This window comes from Leuresthes tenuis, unplaced genomic scaffold (genome assembly GCF_036924035.1).
Source record: "Leuresthes tenuis unplaced genomic scaffold, fLeuTen1.0.hap1 SCAF_13, whole genome shotgun sequence".
In the NCBI taxonomy this organism is placed as follows: Eukaryota; Metazoa; Chordata; class Actinopteri; order Atheriniformes; family Atherinopsidae; genus Leuresthes; species Leuresthes tenuis.
In genome coordinates, this window is record NW_027325367.1 from 33,336,584 (window position 1) to 33,364,164 (window position 27,581).

The following is a 27,581-nucleotide window of genomic DNA, read 5'->3' on the forward strand; positions in this document are numbered from 1 at the left end:
TGAAGAGGAGACTGACCGATTGTCGAACATCGGATTCAGAGGGAGCAGCGTGGGTTTTGCCCAGGTGGTGGAACAGTGGACCAGATCTTCACTGTCACACTTACTGAGGGGGTCATGGGAGGCTTAGGTCAATGTGATTCTGTGGGGATGGTATGGGACTATGTGGTGCTGGAGATGCTTTTCCAGGCTATTTGGTCCCTGTATGGCCAAAACAAGACCTGTGTCCTCATTCTTAGCAGAAAGTTGAGCTTGTTTACGGTACTTGTTGGACCCCTTATCACACATCCTGTTTGGGATTTTAGTGGGCAGGGGAGAGGATGGTGTCTGGTTTGGGACCCGAAGGTTGCAACTCTGACTTTTGCTGATGATGTACTTCTGTTGGCTTCTTCAAGCCATGATCTTCAGTTGAGTGTGAGGGATGAGGGTCAGCTCGTCCAAATCCGTGACTATGGTTCTCAACCGGAAAAAGATGGAGTGCTCTCTCCAGGATGAGTCTCTGCCTCAGCTGGAGGAGTTTCAGCATCTCTGGACCTGGTTCTCAGTGATGGTGAGTTGGAGTCAGAGATGGACAGACGGATCGGGGCTTCGTCAGCAGTAAAGAGGGAGTTGAGCTGGAAGGAGAAGCTTTCAGGTTCCTGCTCCATCTTTGTTCCAACCCTCACCTGTGCTCACAGATCTGGGTTCTGACCCAAAGAATGAGGTCGTGGATACAAGCGGCTGAAATGAGTTTCCTTCAGAGGGGGGCTGGGCTCAGCCTTAGAGATGGGGGGAGGAGCTCCACCATCCAGAGGGAGCTCGGAGTAGAGCCGCTGCTCCTCCACATAGAAAGGAGTCAGCTGAGGTGGTTCCTCTGGTTCCTCTGGTTAGGACGCCTCCTGGTCGCCTCCCTTTGGAGGTTTTTCAGGCACATCCAAAGGGAGGAGGCCCTGGAGCAGAACCAGAACTCTTTAGAGGGATTATATATGTCTCCGCCTCCGCCATGTTTGTTGTCTTGTGAGTGACCTGCAAGCACCAGAAGCAGTTGGGGTGAAAGTGCGCTACGTCAGACTTTATGCGAACACAGCTCTTTCCATCCCTTTCAAATTAAATCAGGGGATTTTAATGCGAATTATGGCATTTCCATAATAATGCGATACTTCTCGATGCACATCTAAACAGGCTGATGGAAACACACCTACTGGGGAGAGGTATGTCTGGGTTTCCCTCCTGGACCTGTTGCCTCAGCAACCCAATCTCAGATCAGTGGAAGATGGATGGATGGATGCTTGTTTTGCTTTTAAAATTCTCCATAGTTCAAAGAGTCATATGAGCTGCAAACTGACCCAAGCAGATGATAACTTTTGATTTTCTCACATGAAGCTCCTCCCCCATATATCATATGAAACACCGTCTGTATGCATGTGTCTGCCTTGTGTGAGTGACAGAGCTTGTCTCGAGTCATCAAAATAACCATGAAATAACACTCCAGTTGTCCCAACCCGCGTGTCTCGTTTAAAATCATAAACTCTCCCCACAATCAACCTGCCTGGGGAGCTCAACTGAAATGTGTGAGAACTTTTTGAGCTTCTTCACCAGTATCAGGGCCCACCTTCATGATTCCTCCAATGACCCCTCCATCTCCGTCACATGCTATGCTGTTTTTGACCAGTTTGAGCTTGTCAGTCTTTCTTCGTTGGAAAAAATAATTGGTCACGTGAAACCTGTTGGGTCTCCCAGTGATCCAGTCCCACCTTGTATCTTTAAAGAGGTTTTTTCAACCATAACACCTTATGTACTCAAGATTCTTAATAGCAGTTTAGCAAATGGGGTTGTACCTACGAGTTTTAAACATGCAGTGGTGACACCACTAACCAAGAAGCCTGACTTAGACCCCCGGGTGCTTTCTAACTTTAGGTCCATCTCTAAGCTCCCTTTCCTTTCTAAGGTCTTGGATAAAATGATTTCTTGCCAGTTGAAACCATTTTTAGATCAGCGTAACATCTTAGAAGTTTTCCAGTCTGGGTTTAAAACCCATCACATCACATAATGACATTTTTTTTTAGCCACAGACTCTGTGTCACCGTGTAGCTTTGGTTCTGCTGGATCTAACAGCTGCCTTCATACAGTGGACCATCAGGTACTTCTGTCTCTTCTGGAGAGTTGGATGGGCTTTCAGGGTGGTGCTTTAGAGTAGCTTAGGTCCTCCTTATCAGGAACAAGTTTTTGTGTCCGTGTTGGAACTGCTGAGTCCTCTCCAGCACCTCTCAGGTGTGGAGAACCTCAAGGTGCTATTCTTGGGCCTTTTCTCGTCTCCCTCTGCTTACTTCCTCTTGGATCAATTCTTTGGAAATATGGTATTGCGTTCTGGTGGTAGTCAGATTTATATGCAACTGTCTGACCTGCTTCACTTCTCTCAGGTCAGCAGATCAGTTACTGTTCGTCGTCCCTAAAACAAAGAGAAAACTTCGAGGGGACCGAGCCTTCTCAGTCACCACCCCGAAACTGTGGGATGACCTTTACCTTTGCACATCAGGCAGGCTGACTCACTTAATGTCTTTAAGTCCATTGGCTTTTAATTCAGTCTGAGGTGTTGTTTTACTGTGACTTTTTATTGTTTTTACTTTGTTTGATTTTATTTTTATGGTTTTCATGTTTCACTTGTATTTGATATATGTGTACAGCACTTTGGCCAACTGTGCTGTTTTTGAAGCGCTATGCTAATAAAGTTGGATTGGATTGGACTTGAGCACATGGAGGAGCTGGGGATTGAACCAGAGAGCTTCTGGTTGGAACATGACCAAATAAAGTACCAAGTCACTGCCACACATGGATAAAGTCTATGAGCTTTAGCTACAGCTGTGAATGGAAATCAGGATTGCTTTTTCCCCCCTGTGCTTCATCTCATGTACCCTGGCTTAATGAAAGTTGCAACACTAAACCAAAATATGATGCCATAAAGTTTCTGTTCCACCAGAAGGAGCTGAAGTCTATGGTTAATCTGGAGTAAGTAAGAAATAAAACTCCCTGCTGAAGGAGCTAAAAGCTCCAGGTTACATCAACCACCACCAGCGTGACTTACCTCAACTGCCATCCAACCCCAACCTTATCCTGGAGTGTTGCATTGTGGGTACTGTGAACAGAAGGTTGTAAAGGAAAATGTGGCTTCTGTTTTTTCAAGATGTGTTTCGATAGATAATCAAATAGCTATTATCACAGTAGCTGTTGTGTCTATATCAGAAAGCAAATGAGGAGCAGGGAAAGAAATACAGAAGATTTTCAGGATGACAGAAGAGCCAGAACTGTACTACAGTGACCTGAACTCACACATGCATTAAAAGAACCGTAACTACACGCACTGGAATTGAGGAAAATGAAACCAGAATGAACACAAAGCCTTGCAGTTGTACTTGAACTTCGGCTGCACAGTACAGAGCACTACATGGGGTGCCTGCCTTCCTGCCCACTGTTCTACAGGGGCCATCCAGCTCAGCTCATTGAATCCGCTCCCTCCTCCCTGGATCCTGGATCCTGGATCCTGGTGTGTGTTGGGCTGTTTCAGGACTCCACTGAGCAGCAGCTGAGCAGAGTGACAGAGCCTGTTGTGTCCCCATCTGTCATGTGACAGCTCTGTGAGGCTGAATAACTTCATCCACACAGACGCATGTCATTAAGTTTTATCAGAAAGGGCTGTTACTGAAAAGAGTCACTGTTTTTTGGGGCTTCACACACTCCCAGCAAAGCCTGCTGGGAGCCCGTCACCATGACTGCACCAGTCATCAGGAGGGGAGGGGGGGGGGGGTCAGGGGCCTGCAGAGTGAGAGCAGACATGGATCAGCCAGATGGCAATTTTCTGCTGCTAATGAAGACTTAACCTATACAAACTGAGGTTAACCGCTGTATTTTGGGACAAACTGTTCTTATGTGCACATAATAGTGAAATAGACTCTCGATAACCTGCAACTGAAAAGGCGTTTTTGCTTCCTGTTGAACACTTCTGATAATTTCCTCATCCTGCTGTAGCTGGAGGTGATTTTAATGGTACTTTTCTGACCTTCTCTCTGGAGGTGTATTGTTATTCATAGACCTGAGAGTACAACATTGTAGACTTCTTAAGAAAGGAATAGTCAGACCAGACACAACGTCCTCACATCCTGTTGTCCTCATTATCTCATCTTTTTGTCTTTCTTTCATTTCCTGTCTGTCTTCTTCTGTTTGTCCTTTGTTACCTGCTAAGAGGCAGAGGCAGTGACCTCACCATCACTCCTCTGTCTGTATTCACATCTCTGCCATTCAGCAAAGTAGTGTGTGTGCAACCAAGCAGGCAGATGTAACCCCATCAGGTTTCTGGATAGCATTTGCACTGCCATAGACAAAGACAGGCACAAGCCCGTGCATATTTTTCAGTTTGATTGCCATCACACCTTGCCTCTGATTTTGGAGGCCTAATTCAACCAATAACAGGAAGTTCTCACGTAAGAGACCCCCCCACAAACACAAACCAGAAACGCTAGCGGCAGCAGCAGCTTTGCACACTGGTGTCTGCTGCTGAACCAACAGTTGCATCACATCTACAGAGCCTACATTCTCTTGCAGTGGCATTGCTGCTCCACTCCAGCAATCAGCGAAGCCACCGAGACAGATTAAATTCGATTAGCAAGGCTGAGCTTTAAAGTCAAATCAGCAGCTAATGGCTGTGAAGATATTTGGCAGCAGTGAGAGTGTCTTTTGTGAATAAAGGGCAGGCGCACCGTGCATTTAACCCTGCTCCTCCTGACACACAATGACCCCGCTGTTGGTTCTGCTGTCAGTGAGAGAGCTGGCAGCCTCTGTAAAGTTTATCCATGCCTGCTGGCAGAAACTCGTCTTGTAAAGAGGAATTGCCATGCTTTCGAGTTAAATCCTGATCCCACACCTTTTTCTCCCAGACTTCCAAAGCTCTTCTTCTGTTGTTGGAGTGAATGAAAGCATCAGCTGAATGCAGCCATTACTGAAACTCTATTGCTCTTCTGTTTTAGTGACGACTGAAGAGTAGAACAGCAGAATGGGATGAAGTATGATTTCATCTGCTAATTGAAAGAAATAAACAAGATTTGTAAAACTTTAAATTCCTCTTGACTCTCCATTTTAAATACTCAAAGAGCCCGTAATATGTAGAAGTATGAATGACTTTTGGGGACTTTAAAGAACTTTTCTTTGCTCTAATGTTTAAAAAGCTACTTTATTTTTCTCATCCTTAACATCGCTGCTGTGCACCTTTTGTCAGAAACACACTGAAGCACGAGTTGACCTCCCTCACTAGTGCATGTTCGTGTGTTCAGCCACTGACGGCAGGAAGTTGCACCCCCCCACTTCCATCAGTGTGTATGGTTGTGTGTGTTGGCCCTGTGATGGAACGGTGATGTGTTCAGGCTCCTGACATGCACACATGAATGCATCAGCTGAGGTGGATTAGAGGTACCTTTAGAGCTTATTTTGAAAAATGTCTGATATTAACTCTTTTCTTTACCTGTAAACTGAACAACTTTCGTTTCAAAGAATGCTTCTGTGGATGAAAGTCCACTGCCAGATGGTACTGAGTGCTTTTTTGTTTTTTCAAGCCTCCGTGTGAAACCCTGCATTTAATAACGCTGTCCCATTCACACCTGCTTAAATGAATGGATGCTGCGGAGGCAGGGAAATGGGGCCACGTGTAATAAATGAAACATTACAGTCACAGTGCTGCCATGTCTCTGTGTCAGTAAGGGTTATTTTAATTTAGAATATATATTTATCTTTTCATCCAAGCTGAACAAATCTGTGTTCACCAACTTCTTCTGTCTTTGTATCATCTGTATTTAGAATAAGCCATTTTCACACTGAGAAGAGGTCAAAGCAGCCGTGCTAATAGACTGAGCCTCGATGCCATCCCAAACATTTTTTTCATTTTTCAAAAATGCAGCTGCATTTGATATTCCTGTTGAATCGAATGCAACACTGAATAATTGAGTGTCCTGTGTCCCGCAGGGTCGGTGTTTTGGCGGCATGCAAAGCAATGTGGAGGAAATAAAGACCCTGATACGCTGAAAACCAGAGGTATGACTCGTCCCACTCCATGAACGCATACCGTCTCACACACGTTTGTAACCCCACATACTTGCAGATGGATTCATGGCATGTTTATTCACATGCATGTGCAGTGCCATGTGCAGATAGTCTGAAATGCACATTGTAGCTACACATGGCTGAACTGCTGATTCTAGAGAATTTTCATTGTCTTTAAAGGGATATGGGTCATAGATAACTGGGCTGGCACACACACATTAAGTGTCTTGTTCTCACTGGAGTGGCATATTCTCGTAGTTTCAGTTTTGGCCTTCAGGTCATACAACCAGCTAAAAGCTCAAGTGTTCTAGTCCTTCATGAGCCCAGCCTCGGTTTCTGCTGCTGCCACATTCAATCCGCAGTGCAGCAGTAAGGTCAGCCCATAGCATTCCCCCGGGAGTTAATGAGGTCAGTCAGAACACGCTGCATCCCCTCCTCAGCTCTAACTCAACCAGTTCCTGTTTGTGCGTGTGTTAGATTTATGGCTAAAACTGCAGCAGATAGAAGATTTCTGTTTCTGTTATCTCCTAATCCACAGGTCCCTGCTTGGTTAGAGTGGAACAGAACAGGACCAGTGTCAGATTAGTTCTCTCCGGTCAACAGGAGCACAGCTTTTGCTTCTGTTAATCAGAGTAGAGTGTCAGGGCTGCTGCAGTAGCTGTTTAAAGTCAGTGTATACAGGTTTAGAAGTTTCTTAAAATGAGTTAATTCACTGGTTATGATGCGTTCAATATGGAAGTGCACAATGATCAATGATCAGCACTGAAGAATAGGAGCATTGGACTGATCTAAAGCAGTCCTAATGAGCATCCACCATGTATGGAAGAGTGCTGGAAAGGAGAATAGATGGCTTTTTATCCTCCTTTTGATCCGGCTCTGCTCTAGATTAGAATTATTGCTATTGAATCAAGATCCACTGTAATTTTGACTGTAGTTAGTTACACCTGCAGAATACCCGTTAACAGTGCAAAGTTGGAGTGCATTTATGTTTTACCTTAACACACAAAACCCACATTTCAGTTTGCTTTGGGGAAAGGAAGCAAGACAAACATATCATGTCATCATTAATTCAGAAAACTGTGTTGAACAGTAGGTTCCTGACCAAATTTTCTTCTGTTAACAAAGCAAAGGGATCCACCCTGCATCACCTCAAAAGCAAAACACTAAAGACAGAAAGGTCTCAGGAGGAAGAGCAGTCGCCCACCAATCGGAAGGTCGGTGGTTTGACTCTGGCTTCCCCGGCAAGACACTGAACCCCACGTTGCCCCCCCAGTGTATCATTGGGGGTATGAATGTGTGTGAATGATTAGATGATTAGAAAGCACGTAGTTATGTGTATCTTAAGACGTGCTGTGTGAATGTGTGTGAGTGGGGTGAATGCGGCATGTAGTGAAGCGCTTTGAGTGGTCAGTTAGAAAAGCGCTGTACAAGTACAAGTCCATTTACCATTTGCACAGAGGTCCTGACTGGAATGGTTTAGCAACAGCTGTTTCACTGCTTCAGTGTTTGTCTGGTCGTTGATGTGCTGAACCGAAGAAAGCTGCTTACAGAGCCTTGATGGCACTTTGAATTGTTAAGAGCTCTGTGTTCCTGTTTGATTAAGTTACCAGGACATTTAAAAGAGAAGACGCCAACATGTGGGAATATATTACAAAGAATAGCATTCACCTCTTCTGTCAAATCAAATCAAATTTATATGGCACCTTTCATGCTTTAAAAGCAACACAAAGTGCCTCACAGAGGCTATAAACAACAATGATAGAACATACCAACCCACCCACCCCCATGAATACCCAGAGAGAAACAGAGACAAACAGACAGACCCACACACACGCACAAGCTCAGACCCACTGCACCTATTTCAGAGAGACATGGCCGGGCACCCAGACCTGAGGCAGGGGAAAAGCCACCTTGGGGGGGGGGACCGACCACACTGAGTCCCGACCCGGGCAGACAAGAGACCCCACACCAAGGTGCAGAGTCCTCCAGCCACCCGGAGTCCACAGAACAGCCCCCCATCAGTGGACAAAAAGCAGCTCCCAGTGTGATAGGTCCCCCATGAGGAAACACTGGAGCTAAAAACTGAAAGACTAAAACAGTAAAATAATATAAAAAGGTGTAAAATGAACAAAATAGATAAAAGGCTCGTGAAATTAAAACATGGACTTAAAACATCAAATTAAAATAATATAGAACAAAAATTGAATATGATAAAAAGTTTGATTAAAAGGAATAAAGAAATCAAATAAAAGCCTGATTAAAAAGGTGAGTCTTGAGCCTCTTTTTAAAAACATCAACAGTCTGTGACACCTTATGATTCACGGCTCAGTCAAGAACACAGTGATTTATTTACACAGCAACTCGTTATTAACTTCATTTCTTCTGCAATCTGTTTTGAGGCCAAGACACAGTCGGTGTCATCGGATCGAATTAAAGGCTAAATTACAATAAGACTGAGTTATTCAGTTCATTATTCACCTTAATCTGACAAAAAAACGGATCGGATCGGGTTACTCACGATCGGATTATAACCCCGAGATAACTCGATTCAAACGTGCATGAAGACAGCAGAAGAACGTGGTGAATTGGATCGAGCGTTCTGCACATGCTCCAGATTTTTTCCCGCGATCGTCACCCGTAAGTGGAAGGACACGATATTACTGTTGTTGTCGTCAGAAAGAAAGAAACAACGCGATGGAGAATGCGCCGTTGTGCATCGTCTGTGCCATAAGCAGCTCATCACAGATGGAGAGGGACGCAGCTTCATCTCGCTCTGCGTTCTCCATCTTTCTGAATGCCTGAGTTTGTTGTTGTTGGCGGTGAAGACGTCAACAGGAAGTGGCTCTATTAGTGATAGCTGAAATGGGGACAGCGCCACCTATGGTACCGGGGTATGACATGCTTTGTGCCAGTGATTCCATTCATTCACCGCCATATATCCAAGGAGAATTACCCTTAGATAAGGAGCAGAACCCAACCATAGCTGTAATCCAGCTAATCTCATTATGTAGACCCACTGAGTGAGTCTTGACTGATCAGGTTTCATTTCACTCCAGCTTCCCTTAAAGTGTGACAATTGGTTTGGAACAACCTGGTTTCAGCAGCCTGACAAAGTAGAACAACCAACACCACTTTAAATGAAAATAGGGTTTTGGGGATAGATTTCATGACCTAGTTGGTTAGGTTCATGGAAACGGCTGAACAAGGAGATTTTCACTGGAAACTGGAGTCACCTGAGTATGTGACATTCATAGCAGGTGTATTCATGATGCAGGCTCAGTCATCACTGTACTAATAGCTTCTTTTTTCTTTGTGCTATAGTTTCCAGCGGTGTTTGTACATGTCTTGGTGCATGGCGTTGGAGCCTGCAGCGTGGGTTTGTTGCAGATCTGAGTCACAGTTTGGGCTGTGACTCAGCCTTTTCTTAACTGCGTGGTGGTGGTGAAATGGAAGAAATGTCACAGTTAGTAGCATCATGGTGTCACAGGAAGCTTTGCATCGTTGGCAAATCAAGGCTACCTTACTGTGGAAACATGAAGCTGGTGTATGTGGAGGGGGGGGGGGGGGGGGGGCTTGCTGGTTGGTTGTATCTAAATGGCAAATGAGTCACTAATTCCAATCACGCTGTATAACTCGCACTCCTCTTTGTCTGGAAGTGTGTCTGCTTTGAGCAGAAAGCGAAATGAGACTGTGGAGAGGTAACGATCCCCACATTATTTCAGACATTTATAGACACATACTTGTGATTGCTTCAGAGCTCCAGAGTTGAATGTTGGCTCTTCTCTTCCTCTGGTTGGTTACCTTCATGATAATGAGTACGCCAGTGTGGGCTGTGCAGCTATGCACTGAAATGTCAGTGTTGCCCAGAGACTGTGGTTCCATTGGGAATCCCAGTTTGCCTGATGGTATGAAGATGGTGGACAGGACCACCAGGTGGCCAGAAGCAATTCCCCTGTCCTCAACTACGTCAGGTGGCCAGGGCATTCATCGCGTCCAGGATTGCCCGGTTCGGCACATTACCTCCGACAGGGGCCCAAAGTTCACATCGGAGCACTGGACTGCAGTCGCCGAGCACCTGGGGGTGGCGCTTCACCGCACTACGGCATACAACCCGCAGGGCAACGGACTGTGTGAGAGGTTTCATCGTGCCATGTAGGCCTCCACAAAACGATGATGAAAGTAAACAGGAATTATTATCATTTCATTTTGATCCTAAAGTGAAGAGATTGCCCCTCATTTGCACAAAATGTCAGAATTTCTGTTATTTCATAGTTTACAGATGCACGTTTTAGTAAAACTTATCATGCACTCTTCTTAAGGGCATGAAAAAGCTAAACCTCAAGGCCTGCCTATGATGCAAAGGCTATCCTTTCCTAAACTTCCCAAAATGAGAGGGGAGGCATGTACCACATGTTCCAGATAGTTTTAATTCACACCTGTACAGAAAATTCTTTAGATTTTCTTGCCTTCTCTTTCATGAGTTGTAGGAAACACGGTTTGATGACCTCTCACTGAATCAACTCATGCTGCTTGTCTGTTTGATTAAGTCTGGGTTCAGTGTGTTGAATGCTGCTGCTTCAGCTGTGTGCTGCTTGCAGGATGTAGGTGTGTGTGTGTCTGTGTGTGTGTGTGAGATCATACGATACAGACAGTACAGTGCCATAACCTCATCCTGTTCAACTGAATTTGCTAAACAACCCACTGTCAACCAAGCATGCTAATGACTACGTTGGAACTGTTAAATGACTCATCCTATTCCCATGTTTCCTACATCCTCTTGACAGATGTGTGTCTATTTTATGTTGCTTTATCACTACACCATCGCTACACCTTCTTGTCTTTCCTGTTAATCTGGCATACATGTTATAGCACAAAAGTATTTTTCACAAAAACTGGGAGACTTCATCAGTTAGCTGTAGAAGAGCTTCCTGGCTGTACATTAGTGAGTAGGCACCATATGGCCAGAAGAAAATTAATTTTATTTGGCAGTTTTAAAAAAAAAAAAAGTGTTAAATCAAACAATCTGACCAACAGCAGCTGTAGGTCCTGGTTGACAGGTTTTAGACTTTAACACGATACGCGGTCACTGGAGCTGCGAGAGGCTCTGGGTGTAGCAGGCTTTCCTTCACTCTTTGATGAGCTTATTATGGACATGGTTGCAACGAGGCCAACAACCTAGTCTTTCATTCAGTCTTGGCAAGGCTGAGAACCTCATTCAGAAACATTTCTGGTTTACAAATAATCTAATCCAACCAAGCAAGAACATCTTGATCTCACAAAGAAAACCACTGCGGCAGAGAGCTTTAAATCTCATGGGGCATGAAGATCACCTCACAGAGCTGCAGATTCAACACGTGGACTGTCAAAGCTCTGTGTTCCTGCTCAGCTTTGTCATTATGGCTTATCTACTAATTTACTGGCTCTGGGTTATTAAGTGCTTCACATTTTTTTTAAACACCAAGAAGAAAGCACTTTTAATGTTGCACTCTGTATGGAGCAGTAATCGGCCACAGTTTTCATCAGTCCCCCACATGTTGGCGGTTTAGTGGCGCAGTGGGTTTATTTAGAAAGGGGGCAAGGATAGGGCGTCTGTTGGGCTGCAGCCATATGCTGCCCATGGGGTCGTTAGGGAATGAGCCAGCAGCTTAATGAGCCGCCCTGCAGGAGTTGATGCTACTTTAACCAGTGTTTTGACCGCTGGGAGAGGCCCGCTGCTCAGCTGATTTACAGCTGCTGATGGGTGGAGGAGAATGGCACCTCAACCTGTCTGTTGACAGACATTAAGACAAATATAGCACTGGAAACTAAAATCCATCTTGCTCAGCTTTCACACAAGGCATGATACTACTGAGGTATTTGAAAATATGTCAACTATACACCAGATAAAGACCCTTCAAAGAGGGGTGGCAAATATATTACCAGTTAAGCAGATTGACTTACAGAAATGAAAATGACAATATTGTGAAAAAGTTCAATATTAGAAACTCATGGTGTGACAGATGTCCAGAAGGCCAGTGGCTGCCAGTGACTGCCAGTAACTGCCAGTAACTGCCAGTGACTGCCAGTAACTGCCAGTAACTGCCAGTGACTGCCAGTAACTGCCAGTGACTGCCAGTGGCTGCCAGTGGCTGCCAGTGGCTGCCAGTGGCTGCCAGTGACTGACTCACTCATTCACGTGTGGAGAAAGAGAGCAAGCTCTTCAGTGAATGATGTGACAGCACAGTGACACTTGTACACCTTTTTCTGACTTTCCCTCACTGTGCAGCAAGTGAGAAGGGCGTTTAATATGAGCTGTCAGTAGCCTGTGAGCTAATGTTAGCTTTAGCAACAGTCTCTCGTCAACCTTTACAGTAAAATGGAGGAAATGAGGGGATATGGGTAAACGGTAAAAGTAGAAAACGTGTACTTTTATCACCTTTCCTCTGTTGGAGCATGTAGCCATGCTGCTGACTGCTTCCTCCTCCCTGCTGTGACTCCCTCTTTATCAAATAAACAGGAGAAATGCAGAAGCCTCTGCTGCACAGTGAGACATAATAAGGATGTTTTGCTTGTGTTTTTACCAGCAGACAGTTTCTATGGGACTCAAATAACATTTGTATTAACATCACTACCCATGAACAGCCTTTTTTTCTTGCATGAATGACATTTTAACACGAGCTTCTCATCCGATCAGCCTGAACATTTTTTTTCATTTTTCTTCACTGCTCTATCTTTTACATTCATGTTTTTTAAAATTAATTGACTAAAATGGTTTGCCCATAGTTCTCATTTTAAAACACAGCTTGTATCTGACTCGGTTTTGGTCTGTTTTCACCCACTCTGACAGGCTCCTATTGTGCTGTTGCTGCCACACTGGCTCTGTGCAATGTGCTGATTCACATTACATTACTCTCACATTACTGTGTTACAGTTCCAAGAAAACTAAGCAAGAAAAAAAACAATGGTGACCCAGAGTCTCCGTTTGATTAAAAAATATGAACCTGCACATTGTTTCCAGAAGATGCATTGACTTGGAGGGAGAAACATTCTTCTGGCTTTCAACTCCAAACGCATGCATGTGCAGGCAATAGCAATGCCTCTGTCTGACATGACCTGTGACACATGGGATGGAGATCTCTGCAGGCTGAAACAGCCCCCAGAGGACGCAGTGCTGTTGTTGGATTACAAATTGCTACAGGATTTATTTTCCAACTTAAATGATTCTGCCTACTACAGCTTTAACTGTAAAGTGCACTGTTTCCTGTGTGATCTTGTGATTAACTACTTAAATAGGTGAAAGTGCTAACATTTACCTGAGGACTCAAATGTTTAGGGGTGCCCAAACTTTTTTTTACCTCTGGATGCCTGGAATATGAGTGCATGTGTGTTCATGCATATAAGCCAAGCAAAGACGAAGACAGATTAGCTCTTAAGATTATCCCCTGCCCCAACGCTATCCTCTTTGGACATGGCGAGCAGTGGGGGCGTGACTGAGTCTGGGTGCTGCCGCTCAGTGTGGGGGGGAACGGTGATCTACTCAGGCTGCAGCTGTATCGCCTCCTGTCGAACTCATCCCTGGTCCTCCTCCAGCGCTCCCAGGCTCTTCAGCTGTCATGGCTTCCCCTCCACACGCTCTGTTGGCTTGCAGCTGGCAGCAGAGCAAAGACCCACAGTTCTCACTGTGCTCTGCAACGTGGTAACATAGCAACTGGGTTGGAGAGACATATCAGTGCGTTAGGTCAGTGATGAGTGGCCGCCATGAATCCAGTTTTTATCACAGCTATCCTGCCTTCATGCTCGATGCGGATGATGTTGTTTTTCCTCAGTTATTCGCTTTATGGCAGCAGACTTTAAAACACCAAGGCACCGTTGTTCAGACATGGAGCATTTTTATAGCATCCCAGGTGAAAAATGTCTTCTTTAACAACTCAAGCCTTTTTAAACGAGTAAATGTGTGTTCATCATTCTTTACTTTCTACATGTTTTAATGATAATTAAACGATAGCATGTCACAAACATAACTTCAATAATTCTGACTGTGTATGGCTCTGGAAGACAATAGTGTAGACTACTGAGCCATATTTATGTGACTTACTTCATTTTAATATGAATATGAAAGCCCTGTAGATGAGTTGCTTTGGAAGTAAATAAATATGCAAAGTCATTATTTTTCACCTTAAAAAGCAGCAATTAAAAAAAAAAACAGGACAAATATGATAGAATTTAAGTTATGAAATCTAACTGGATGGGGGGGTCACAGAGAAGAAGCTGCATCGATGAAAGGCAGAGAATAGGACGGAACACGGATGCGCCCTTGTCCCATTTATTGAAGCAGTGGTTGACCTGGTGTGGGACTCTTCATCAGAAAAACTGCCATCATCTAAGTGGAAGAACTCGGTTTCTGTTTTCAGCATTCTGGGACTGAGCCATATAATTACACAGCTCTCACAGTGAATGGAAACTTTACACTCCTCAATGTGTCTGTGAAACTTTTAACCACATCCTGCAAGCAGCCTGTAATGATGCTGCTGACATAGCTATATCTAAGACTCTAAGATCTTCTCTGCCCGGCAGTGTTGCACCTGCTGTGCATCTGCACATTTACAGGAAGGTGCACCGCCCACAAGTTGAATTGCTTAGGTTTTTTCTGTCAGATTTGACCTTTTGCACGTTCCTACTCTGTGTTTGTGTGTTTTCTTTGACATTTTTACTTTTAAAGATTAGCCTTTGTGTATAATATGTTCTATTCTTATGTGTAAAAATGTTACTGCTAGTATAGATGGGCCAAGGAAGAGTGGAAGTGTTTGTTAGACAGATGTGGTCAGAATCTTTTTGTTCCTCAGTGTATAAGCTGTAGGATTCTGGATATACTTTTTTTTAGTGATGGTATTAGATCGAAAGCATGAGCCTGACTCCACTTGTTCTTGTTGTGCCTCTCTGAATCTTGTGGACTTGGGGAAATGGCAGCAGTGCGCAGTAACAATGCTTTGTTTCCTCTGTTTCCTGTGGGGTATTCATTCAGTATTGCTGCAACCTCAGGAGATGCACATTAATGTGAGGATGTCTTGATAGTCAGGCTTGCCTTTGCGTTTCCTTAAAAGAACTTAAAAGCAGCACTTGAAATGTTGATCTGCGAGCCCAGCACTGTCATTTCTTTTTCCAGCACTCTAACATCTCTTGCTTCATGTCGTAATAGATTAATCTGTACTTGTTCTTTAAAATGATTTGCTTTCTGCGCCCCACAAGGCCAGACACCACTACAGGGCTCCTTTAAACACCAGTGGTTTCTTTGTGCCTATTCATAGTAATACGCAGCCACCGCTGATGCCAGGGCTGGTCCCAAGAGAGAAAAGAAAGCCCCTTTACTCAAACTTTTAACAGGTGACCTTTGACCTGAGAGGATGTTAGGAGTGGGGAGGGGTGTGTGCTTGTTTAGGTCAAGTGGTTGTGAGAAATATATCCGATGAATGTCTGGAAATAATAGAACAGTTCATTTTTAGGAAGGAACCTGTCAACATTTGAGAACATCTCGATGAGGAAGATGAGGTTGTGTTCGAGTCTGATGCAGACGACCTCTGTCTGTATCAGCTCGATGAGGAAGATGAGGTTGTGTTCCAGTCTGATGCAGACGACCTCTGTCTGTATCAGCTCGATGAGGAAGATGAGGTTGTGTTCCAGTCTGATGCAGACGACCTCTGTCTGTATCAGCTCGATGAGGAAGATGAGGTTGTGTTCCAGTCTGATGCAGACGACCTCTGTCTGTATCAGCTCGATGAGGAAGATGAGGTTGTGTTCCAGTCTGATGCAGACGACCTCTGTCTGTATTAGCTCGATGAGGAAGATGAGGTTGTGTTCCAGTCTGATGCAGACGACCTCTGTCTGTATCAGCTCGATGAGGAAGATGAGGTTGTGTTCCAGTCTGATGCAGACGACCTCTGTCTGTATCAGCTCGATGAGGAAGATGAGGTTGTGTTCCAGTCTGATGCAGACGACCTCCGTCTGTATTAGCTCGATGAGGAAGATGAGGTTGTGTTCCAGTCTGATGCAGACGACCTCTGTCTGTATCAGCTCGATGAGGAAGATGAGGTTGTGTTCCAGTCTGATGCAGACGACCTCTGTCTGTATCAGACTCGATGAGGAAGATGAGATTGTGTTCCAGTCTGATGCAGACGACCTCTGTCTGTATCAGCTCGATGAGGAAGATGAGGTTGTGTTCCAGTCTGATGCAGACGACCTCTGTCTGTATCAGCTCGATGAGGAAGATGAGGTTGTGTTCCAGTCTGATGCAGACGACCTCTGTCTGTATCAGCTCGATGAGGAAGATGAGGTTGTGTTCCAGTCTGATGCAGACGACCTCTGTCTGTATCAGCTCGATGAGGAAGATGAGGTTGTGTTCCAGTCTGATGCAGACGACCTCTGTCTGTATCAGCTCAATGAGGAAGATGAGGTTGTGTTCCAGTCTGATGCAGACGACCTCTGTCTGTATCAGCTCGATGAGGAAGATGAGGTTGTGTTCCAGTCTGATGCAGACGACCTCTGTCTGTATCAGCTCGATGAGGAAGATGAGGTTGTGTTCCAGTCTGATGCAGACGACCTCTGTCTGTATCAGCTCGATGAGGAAGATGAGGTTGTGTTCCAGTCTGATGCAGACGACCTCTGTCTGTATCAGCTCGATGAGGAAGATGAGGTTGTGTTCCAGTCTGATGCAGACGACCTCTGTCTGTATCAGACTCGATGAGGAAGATGAGGTTGTGTTCCAGTCTGATGCAGACGACCTCTGTCTGTATCAGACTCGATGAGGAAGATGAGGTTGTGTTCCAGTCTGATGCAGACGACCTCTGTCTGTATCAGCTCGATGAGGAAGATGAGGTTGTGTTCCAGTCTGATGCAGACGACCTCTGTCTGTATCAGCTCGATGAGGAAGATGAGGTTGTGTTCCAGTCTGATGCAGACGACCTCTGTCTGTATCAGACTCGATGAGGAAGATGAGGTTGTGTTCCAGTCTGATGCAGACGACCTCTGTCTGTATCAGCTCGATGAGGAAGATGAGGTTGTGTTCCAGTCTGATGCAGACGACCTCTGTCTGTATCAGACTCGATGAGGAAGATGAGGTTGTGTTCCAGTCTGATGCAGACGACCTCTGTCTGTATCAGCTCGATGAGGAAGAGGAGATTGTGTTCCAGTCTGATGCAGACGACCTCTGTCTGTATCAGACTCGATGAGGAAGATGAGATTGTGTTCCAGTCTGATGCAGACGACCTCTGTCTGTATCAGACTCGATGAGGAAGATGAGATTGTGTTCCAGTCTGATGCAGACGACCTCTGTCTGTATCAGACTCGATGAGGAAGATGAGATTGTGTTCCAGTCTGATGCAGACGACCTCTGTCTGTATCAGACTCGATGAGGAAGATGAGGTTGTGTTCGAGTCTGATGCAGACGACCTCTGTCTGTATCAGCTCGATGAGGAAGATGAGGTTGTGTTCCAGTCTGATGCAGACGACCTCTGTCTGTATCAGACTCGATGAGGAAGATGAGGTTGTGTTCCAGTCTGATGCAGACGACCTCTGTCTGTATCAGCTCGATGAGGAAGATGAGGTTGTGTTCCAGTCTGATGCAGACGACCTCTGTCTGTATCAGCTCGATGAGGAAGAGGAGAATTTGGGGCCTTTGATTACTGTGGGTTCGCGGACTTCCAATGACTTGGGAATGTTTAAACCTGCGGTCCACCGTCCCATACGAGGAAGAGATTCCGAGTCACCTGGAGAAGTAGGAACAGTGAAAGAAGAACAAGAAGAACTCCCACTATTGCCTACAGCCAAACGATGGAGAGTGGAATGTCCCCAGAATAGCATGGAGCTCGCCAGAAGAAGGATGGTTTTCAGCACAGTGTGGCAGTCAAAAACAGGTGCTACTGGTCGCTGGATCTTCCGTGCAAGCTGCCAGACATGTAAGGAGAAAACACCCGGGGATTTTTTTAACACCCAGGGAGTGTTTTAACTCCGACTATAGTAGAGAATCCCTGACCCCGTACCGTTCAAGTTTGTTGATTAATATGTTATGATTATTGTATCAAAAGCTTTTTTGAGATCTATGCATACTCCAGCTGAATGCAGTTTGTGATCTATAGTGTTTGTGATCTCCTCAATTGATTGTTAATGCCAGTGATGTTGAGCTGTTTGCTCTAAATCCATATTTACTGTCAGAAAATAATTTGCGTTTGTTTATGAATTTGTCTAATCTGCTATTGAAAAGTTTTTCTAGAATTTTGGAGAATTGTGGAAGTAAAGAAACTGGCCTGTAATTTGTGAAGTGGTGTCTATCCCCAGTTTTCTACAGCGGCACAATTTTAGCTATTTTCGTGTTGTTAGGAAATTTTCCGGTTTGGAATAAGTTACAGATGTATGTAAGTGGTTCAGAATCCACTCAATGACCTTTTTTACAACTGTCATATCAATTTCATTTGAATCAGCTGTTTTGTATTTACATATCTATTCATTCTTTTTCTTCCACTGCTATGAGGAACATTGAACTGGGATTTCTATCTATAAGATTATCATTCCAATCCTCAGATAACAATTTAGCGTCAGCAGGTAACACAGTTGAGCTCTCTCAGTAGACAACATAACCCTAACCCAGGTCCGGGATTCCACCATCTGTTGTTAACCAGCTCTGTGATCCTCCTCCTTTACTGTTAGCGCTCTGTCTGCAGTCTCTGTCTGCCTGGATAGTCTTAAAGCTGAGCAGAGAGTTGTTACAGTTGTTCCTGCAGCCAGGTCCAGGATTCCACCATCTGTTGTTAACCAGCTCTGTGATCCTCCTCCTTTACTGTTAGCGCTCTGTCTGCAGTCTCTGTCTGCCCGGATAGTCTTAAAGCTGAGCAGAGAGCTGTTAGAGTTGTTCCTGCAGCCAGGTCCAGGATTCCACCATCTGTTGTTAACCAGCTCTGTGATCCTCCTCCTTTACTGTTAGCGCTCTGTCTGCAGTCTCTGTCTGCCCGGATAGTCTTAAAGCTGAGCAGAGAGTTGTTACAGTTGTTCCTGCAGCCAGGTCCAGGATTCCACCATCTGTTGTTAACCAGCTCTGTGATCCTCCTCCTTTACTGTTAGCGCTCTGTCTGCAGTCTCTGTCTGCCCGGATAGTCTTAAAGCTGAGCAGAGAGCTGTCAGAGTTGTTCCTGCAGCCAGGTCCAGGATTCCACCATCTGTTGTTAACCAGCTCTGTGATCCTCCTCCTTTACTGTTAGCGCTCTGTCTGCAGTCTCTGTCTGCCCGGATAGTCTTAAAGCTGAGCAGAGAGCTGTTAGAGTTGTTCCTGCAGCCAGGTCCAGGATTCCACCATCTGTTGTTAACCAGCTCTGTGATCCTCCTCCTTTACTGTTAGCGCTCTGTCTGCAGTCTCTGTCTGCCCGGATAGTCTTAAAGCTGAGCAGAGAGCTGTTAGAGTTGTTCCTGCTGCCAGGTCCAGGATTCCACCATCTGTTGTTAACCAGCTCTGTGATCCTCCTCCTTTACTGTTAGTGCTCTGTCTGCAGTCTCTGTCTGCCCGGATAGTCTTAAAGCTGAGCAGAGAGCTGTTAGAGTTGTTCCTGCTGCCAGGTCCAGGATTCCACCATCTGTTGTTAACCAGCTCTGTGATCCTCCTCCTTTACTGTTAGCGCTCTGTCTGCAGTCTCTGTCTGCCCGGATAGTCTTAAAGCTGAGCAGAGAGCTGTTAGAGTTGTTCCTGCAGCCAGGTCCAGGATTCCACCATCTGTTGTTAACCAGCTCTGTGATCCTCCTCCTTTACTGTTACTGCTCTGTCTGCAGTCTCTGTCTGCCCGGATAGTCTTAAAGCTGAGCAGAGAGCTGTTAGAGTTGTTCCTGCTGCCAGGTCCAGGATTCCACCATCTGTTGTTAACCAGCTCTGTGATCCTCCTCCTTTACTGTTAGCGCTCTGTCTGCAGTCTCTGTCTGCCCGGATAGTCTTAAAGCTGAGCAGAGAGCTGTTAGAGTTGTTCCTGCTGCCAGGTCCAGGATTCCACCATCTGTTGTTAACCAGCTCTGTGATCCTCCTCCTTTACTGTTAGTGCTCTGTCTGCAGTCTCTGTCTGCTTGATTGTATTTCAGCTTGCATACACTAGCCCTTTTACATTGGTCCAAAAACCCTCTAAGACCCACTTAAGTCTGACTTTTGTAGAGTTTAGTGTTTTGCCAAGTGATACTTTGACATGTCAAAGCACCAACCCTCTGGTTGGCACACAACTGCTGTTCCTCCTGAGATACTGCCGGCCCAGCTGTCACCTTTAGAAGACTCAGCTGAGGTGTTTATGCTTGTCTGCATGTGATTGAGATTCAGCAGACTTTGCAAACCGTAGTCACATGTGAATCACAAGTTAACCACATCATAAAGCATACATTAGAAAATGAACATCATACTGTACTGAAGAAGACTTCAAACTGGAGATTGAAGCCATGAACACATTTGTGGAGGAAAAGGGAGAAATCGAGTTATTTTCACAAACTTGAAAACAATCTGACTTCTTCACCCAACCAGTGTGTTGCCCCCTGCTGGCCATTAGAAATTGGGCAACTCTACGGCACATTTTCATTGGCTCAGTGGACACATCCACTCCTCCTGCATGGTGTCTCTTCTGTGCCCCCCCACCGATGCCACCCGCCTGATCGCCTGACACAACAGCTTAGTGAGAGAAATTAATGAGAACATACTCATACGCTCAAAAGACTGAAACATAGATGGAACATAGATGGAAAGTTTTCAGACTGTCACAGTGTCGGTGTCTCAGAATTGATTTAAATTTAAAAATAAAGGCCTAAAACTGAAACCGCATCTAAGGCTTGGGTTTTTTTCCAACAAAGCTGACGAAGGTAATGAGAATATAAATGGTGGTTTGCTAACTGCAGCTGTTTCACAGAGGAGAACAGAGACAGCTGTCATTACCTGCCAATCCCTACTGGTAGATTTAAATTTTTCTAGCTTTTTAAACAAACCATAGCTACATTTGGCTGAGGAGCATTGCCTCCCAGCACGTCTCCCTGTCTGAAGCCCGACCAGCTGAGCGCTCAGCTGTGAGCTGCACATGTGGTCTGACAGGGAGGTTATGCTGTCAGCACGATGCTGATGAGCTGCATTTCTCTCATTGTTTGAGGCTTGATCTGTTGTCTGGCGAGTCACACGGAAGCACATTTAAATGAACACTTTGATAGCGGTCTGTTTTTAGTGAAACGTGGTGCACAGTTGGAGCATGGGCAGTGGAGGAAGTTCTTCTGGAGCAGAATGGCATTGCTTTAGTTTAATCTGTGAAACTGGCCTTGTTGGAGGATGAGTGTGGTTGTTGGGAATTCTGTTTTAAGATGCAGTTTGTGTGGTAACAGAGAAGAGGAGAAGCTAACTGTTAAGAGCTGACACTGGCTCACAGGATGCAGAGTACAAATACTGTGCTAATTCTCATTTAATGCCAACATACAGTCCACATAAAAATGGTGTGTGTGTGCGTGGGTTCTCCGGCTTCCTCCCACCGCCCAAAAACATGCATGTCAGGTTAATTGTTGACTCTAAATTGTCTCTTGGTGTGAGTGTGAGTGTCCAGCCACTGGGGAGCACGAGCCAGTGTATTTCTAGTGCCGGTCCCAAGCCCGGATGAATGGTGAGGGGCATCCGGCGTAAAACATGTACCAAATCAATGATGCGAGATCAACTCGCTGTGGTGACCCCCGATAAAGGGAGAGGCTGAAAGAAGAAGTGAGTTTTTATCCTGATTCAGATCAATTTCCCAGTTAGGCTCCATCTGATAATATACAATCAGACTCTCATGTTGCAGCTATTCAGGTGCTCAAACCAAACGCACCTCTCCAGCGGTCCCAGCAGTTCTCTCTGATTACCTGCGGAGGCGTGGCTAACTTACAAAGGTTTGTCACTGGTTTCGTGTCTTCTGTGAGAAAGCAAAGTAGCAGAAACAGAACTCTTTCTCTGTCTGTGAACAGATGAATCAGCCCGTCGGTCTGTGCCTCGTATTGGATCCATTCCACCTTCATCTGCTGGATGAAACTGGAACAGAACAACTACGCAACGCGTTCATGTACACGGAGCGGTGCGCACGGTGCAGATCAACTTCCGGTCGCGTAGCATCAGAATCTGCGACCGCACGTGTGTGTGAATATATAACAGCATTTGTCAAACAGTGACAGACAGACGTGCAGACGCTGCTTCATACGTACGCAGCTTCTTGTCACTGCCACGATCCGGGAAAGCACTGGACGCAGATGCAGGGTAGAATCAATAATCAGATTTTATTTATATAATGATAGTCACTTGATGAGCAAAATAACAGATTATAAATTCCTAACTCACTCTTCTTGATACCTGTGGGGAGAAGAATGAGACTATAAAACTTATCAAAAGAAAGGACAAAACAAAAGATTATATAAATGTTACAAATAAACTTATCCCTATCCGAACCGTCGGAGGCTCTATAGAAATTTGATAAATCAATAAACAGAAAGAGACTCCTTCTAATGGAGTTGCTATGAACGTTATAACTATAAATCAAAGACACTCCTCTACCGGAGGTACTAATGAATAAACGACAAGACAAACAAAACTTCAGTTGACTAAATCTATGGCAAAACTTACAACAGAAAATCACTCTGAAGGAGGAAATCATTAATGAACACTTAGGATACTTCGGCTTCGGTCACTTTGGAGGCTGGAGGACGAAAGCTCGGGAGACAATTCAACACACTGGCAACTAGACAAGGGAAGACGCAGACTAAATACACATGAGGGACCAAGGGGAACAGGTGGAAACATTTGGGAATCAGGGAAGACAATGAGACGCATGACACGGGAGGAAGGGCAAGATATCCGAAACGAGAGGAATGGTTAATACTTCAAAATAAAACAGGAAGTGACGAGACAAGGTACCAAAACCTAAGAGCCTCTGTGAGACCTGACAGTCACGCGTGAAATACAAACTGCACGCACAACAAAATAATCATGCGTGCACACACACGTTGCTGCGTATCTCTATGGACACACACACACACACACACACACACACGGGGAGAACATGCAGAAAGGCCCCGGCCGGGACCACCACACTACCGTGCAGCCCCAATCCTAAACTCCTCCAAAATGTTTCAATCTGGGAGGATGCTTAGGTTGCCATAATCTCATCTCTTCAACCTGATCTCGATGCTGCTGCTGCATGTGCCACTCACCCTGAATAATGCCACTGCAGGCCCCACCTCCCTTTATTTTAACTGGCTGTACAGAAGCTGCTGCCTTCCACATCATACGAAGAGAGCTGCATGACAGGGAGGAGAGAAGTGAGACTTAGTGGTGGCCTGTCCTGCTGTGATCTGAGTTCAGCCTCTCAGCTTCCTCCAGCAGATACACAGATTAGCAGGGCAACAGGAGGACGGGTTGTTCCACTTTTGACAGCTTGCAGCTCATAATCCAACTCAGGAGATGATGCTGCAGACTGAAATTAATCATAAACTGTGTCTTAAAGACACAGGCTGTTTTAAAAATGAGTAAAAAGTTTTAAAAAAGAAGTGGAAATAAGATTGTCAACCCCAGATGCTCTGCCTTCTATACCCTGTTCCACCATTGAAATGAACTGAAACTGAAGTCTTCTGCTTGCTTATGTGTTGCACCTGAGGGCCCAGTTGGAGAGCAGGTAGGAGCTGATCAATCCTGGTGATGATTGCTTTTTACTTTGCTGTATTGACACCGTCCCTGGGTCATGAATTATTTCCCCAAGCTGTAACGGAGCTCTTGCTCGTTTCCAGGTCGGCTATAAAAAGACTGACCCAAGTTTTCTTTTTCATTCCCAAACCCCTGATGTGTCTCAGATCAGCTGTGTTGGCTAACCTGCTTCTGTGGAACATGGGGTTTGCATCATGATTGACCTGGAGGCAGCAGCGGTGTTCAGGGAGAGGCAGGGAGGCTGCAGCAGCGCTGTTATGTGGGCAGCGTTTCCTCAGTGATGTGCCTGGTGGCCTCAGTCACCCCACAGTGTGCATTAGGGCGGAGTCAAGGAGAAGCATCCTCCCTGAAAACTGAAAAACAGAAATATGGCCATACGAAAACCACTTTTAATGAAGATGCTGTAATGTAGCGTCAGGAAGTATTTCCAACAAAGTTTTCACTGATAACCGTGTTTCTATCAGAAGCTGCAGCTGTGCCATCATTATATTGATTTTAGACCAGACAAAAGTCGCAGGCAAAGCTTTTTATGGCATTATATGGTACTGTACAGAGAAACATTATGCAGGGGCTGTGGGTGGTGCGCACAGCTGGCATGATAGCGTCCGACATTTCTCTGGTTCTGCAAAGGTCAGCATTGCCAAGACAATTCAACAGTTTGTTCTCGCAACAGTATGAATTTGCAAGTTTACTTAACAGTGAACCACAGTTGGATTCATCTCTGCTTCTCTGTCGGTGCACTTCAGCCTGATGTCTGGAAACAACATGAGGGGAGGGGGGTGTTAACGGCTATTAGAAAAGGACTTAAACTCAAAGCGTCTGTGAACATCATTAGAAACAAACTGCTTTCAGGGGTGATTTATCCGTAGCTTTTCTCAGCGTTTTAGTTTCAGCAGCCTGTGCACATCTCTCACCACCTGAGACAGTTACCTGCTCATTCAGTGCTCTGATGTAAAATGTTTCCTTTCATAATAGGAAAGATTTGTGGTTACGCCATGACACACGCTGGCATCTGTGATCAGACCCCTCAGCAGTCATCTTTATCCATCTGTCTTTCCTCTAATAGGACAGCACTTTGTTTTATGCAGAGTTTTCTTCCTGTTAACGTCTTTAATAAACCTTTTACACTTTTAGAATATTTAGATCTTTGGCTGATTTTAAAGAGCTTTAATAATTTGTCCCATCCAGTGTTACATGAGCAGACTTTTACACTGACTCCACTGTCACTTTGCTAAGAATATTGATATCATGCTGAAAGTGGATGAAACATGGGAGAAGGGGCTGATAGGAATGATCAAAGCTGAACTCTACATTGTTAGGCTCCTTTTCAGGTTTTTATTTGACAAACTAAGAATAATTCACATTGCCCAAAAACATATGCCTGTTGTCGGGTGCTAGTGTTAGACCCGGATCAGATTGCCTTGAGATCAATTTCAGGCCATCTTGTGGGAGGAGGAAAGAGAGGCTGGGGGAGTATCTACCAAACAGCTGCTCCACCAAATTTCTTGATGGAGAAGTAACTGATCAACAGAGAGGGCAGTCTGAAAAGGAGGGAAGGAGATCGGGGGTAAAGAGATGTGAGAGCAGTCGGTGATGAGCCTGAACCTAACTGGGCCTGCAGAAGCCTGTGCTGGAGGAGTCCCTCAGTCGGGCTTGCAGCTGTCATGGCTGTCCTTGGAGAAAAGCAGATTGGTTTCAGCATGACTCCAGTAGTCCAATGGCTCGAGTTGATTGAAGGAAGAACAGGATAAGAGGATCACAGATTGTTCTTGTTCTGGTTATTGTGGCAGCAGAAGGATGGTCTGCAGCACAGTTCACTCCATGCATTTAAAAGCTGTTCTGTAACTTTCTGTTGGATCGACACCTTACCAATACATTCAGATGTTATCACCGAGTACATGACCAAAGCAGTTTGATTCGCTGAAAGAAAATGGAATCATAACACCAGTGTCATAGCATTGCATGTCATTTAAAGGGTCTAATCCAAGCTTTAAAAGAGGGATTCATCCATCGGTCACATCTGTTTCAGTAGGTCACCGTCCAGCTGGGCCTCTGGCAGCATCAGATATGCTGCTGAGTGATTGTGCTCACAGCACAGCACTCACAGGGCTTCACTTCGGAGAGTTGAAATATACTCTGTGTGGCTGTTTTTAATTATGAGACCAGCTGTGATGTTAAACCTCCTCCTTTAACAACTGTCCTTCAGCCTCGGAGGGATCAATGCATTTGTTTCCCGGTAGAATCTGGTTCAGACTGTGGAGTGGTCTGGGTCGGTCCTGGCTGCTGGTACGAGCAGACGTGCTCTGCAGCGCTGCTGTCACTCCGCCCCCTGCTCTCCCTGTCACACGTGATTACAGTCCATTGACAGAGCTGTGATGGCGTGTGCTGCAGCACCACCTCTGCTTGTGTGAGTTTTCCCTCTCAGATGCCTGACATGGATCAGACCTCAGCGTGCACTCCTCCTGACGCCATCTACCCCGTGCAGCATGACCTCTGGTTTGTGTCGTTACAGGACTGCTGAGTGATGAACACCTCCAGCAGGAGGATGGCAACAGGTGAAGATGATGACCTGAGTCAGGGAATCAGACAGGGTGCATAATTCTCTGCATGAGACTGATCCGATTTTCTACAGTTCACTTTGCCAGCTCCATAGTATGAAGTCCAGAATAATTCTGAATGGGACCGTGTCATTGTCATGGGACATTGTGTCACTGTGTCATACTTCATCCTGCTTCCCTGTATATTGTATTCAAATGTAAGAGTGACATTTCTTTCCTTTTCGACACCATCTCACAGAAAGCATGTTCACTTTTCAGAGTTATGTTCCACATATGATGCCGACCACTTTATCAGGTCAAAGCATTGTTTGAAATGAGAGATGAGGTTTAGCAAGCGTCAAGATAAGCTAACCTTGATACCTTTGCTGACTGGGAACCAGATGCAAAAGCTGGTCTGCTTATAGGAGACGGTGTGTAAAGTGCAGAATCCTCTGGGAATGTGTTCAGAAAGTTCTGTAACAAGCTAACAGGTTAAGTTTGTGTCACATGAAATGTTTGCACAGTGTTTGAAAAAAACCTCTGGAGATCATGAACATCCCCAACAGACTTCCCTCGCAGTAAGCTGGGGGAGCACGGCGTCCCCGTTGTGCTGTGTGGATGGTCTCCACACAATCATGCAACCATCTCAGTTCAGAGTGGCTGATGGCTCGTGATCGTCCATTTGTTGCTGCTGTGAGGGGAAGCCGTGCATCTGTCTGAGAAGGAGAACAGGCAGGGAATGAGAGACTTTCACGTGACAGGAGCTGGATTTACTGCTGGTTTCTTTTTTTAGGAACACAATCAGATGCCTGTTGGGGAGTTCACTAAAATGTGAGCAGCTGCTCGGATGCATCGACCATTCCTTCTCAGTCAGTCTGTTGTGAATCCTACTTCTTTGTGAAGGTACACTACCAGAATGTTCTGGTTTCTCATCTCTGCAAGTCGCCGCTCGTGTTGGCTGGTGTTCACTCCTCCTGCCTTCATGTCTAAAGGGGAAAGAAAGGATGGAGTTGAATTGGTGCTGTCAGGTTAAGGTTCTGATTAATTTGTGCTCATGTTGGCTGTGGTTGTTGGGCTCTGATAGAATCAGCACTCTCTGTCCTCCCACCCTCGCTGACAGCACTGCTCTGTGCCCCCCCTCACTGGCCAGTCTCTCTGACATCAGTGTGACAGGAGCCCTTATCCCTGCTGGCCATGAAAGAGACACATTGTGAGTGTGAGTCATCTTCAGTCCGAGCTGTGTGTCAGGCTATCAAACAGTCCCTGCCACCCAGGCCAGAGGTGATGGGTGAAGGGAA

The 27,581-nt window shown here is 45.4% G+C and overlaps 1 protein-coding gene across 5 annotated transcripts in view; it reads left to right on the forward strand.

Annotated features, from left to right (window-relative positions):
* fynb (FYN proto-oncogene, Src family tyrosine kinase b) overlaps nucleotides 1-27,581 on the forward strand; it is a 64,971-nt gene that overhangs the window by 13,744 nt on the left and 23,646 nt on the right. For 4 of the 5 annotated variants that reach the window (XM_072362813.1, XM_072362812.1, XM_072362816.1 and 1 more), the window contains exon 2: nucleotides 5,983-6,051. The exons of the other annotated variant lie outside the window; for it this stretch is intronic. The gene's annotated coding sequence lies outside the window, so the exon portion shown is untranslated. The remainder of the gene's footprint in view (nucleotides 1-5,982; nucleotides 6,052-27,581) is intronic. 5 annotated transcript variants of the gene reach the window in all.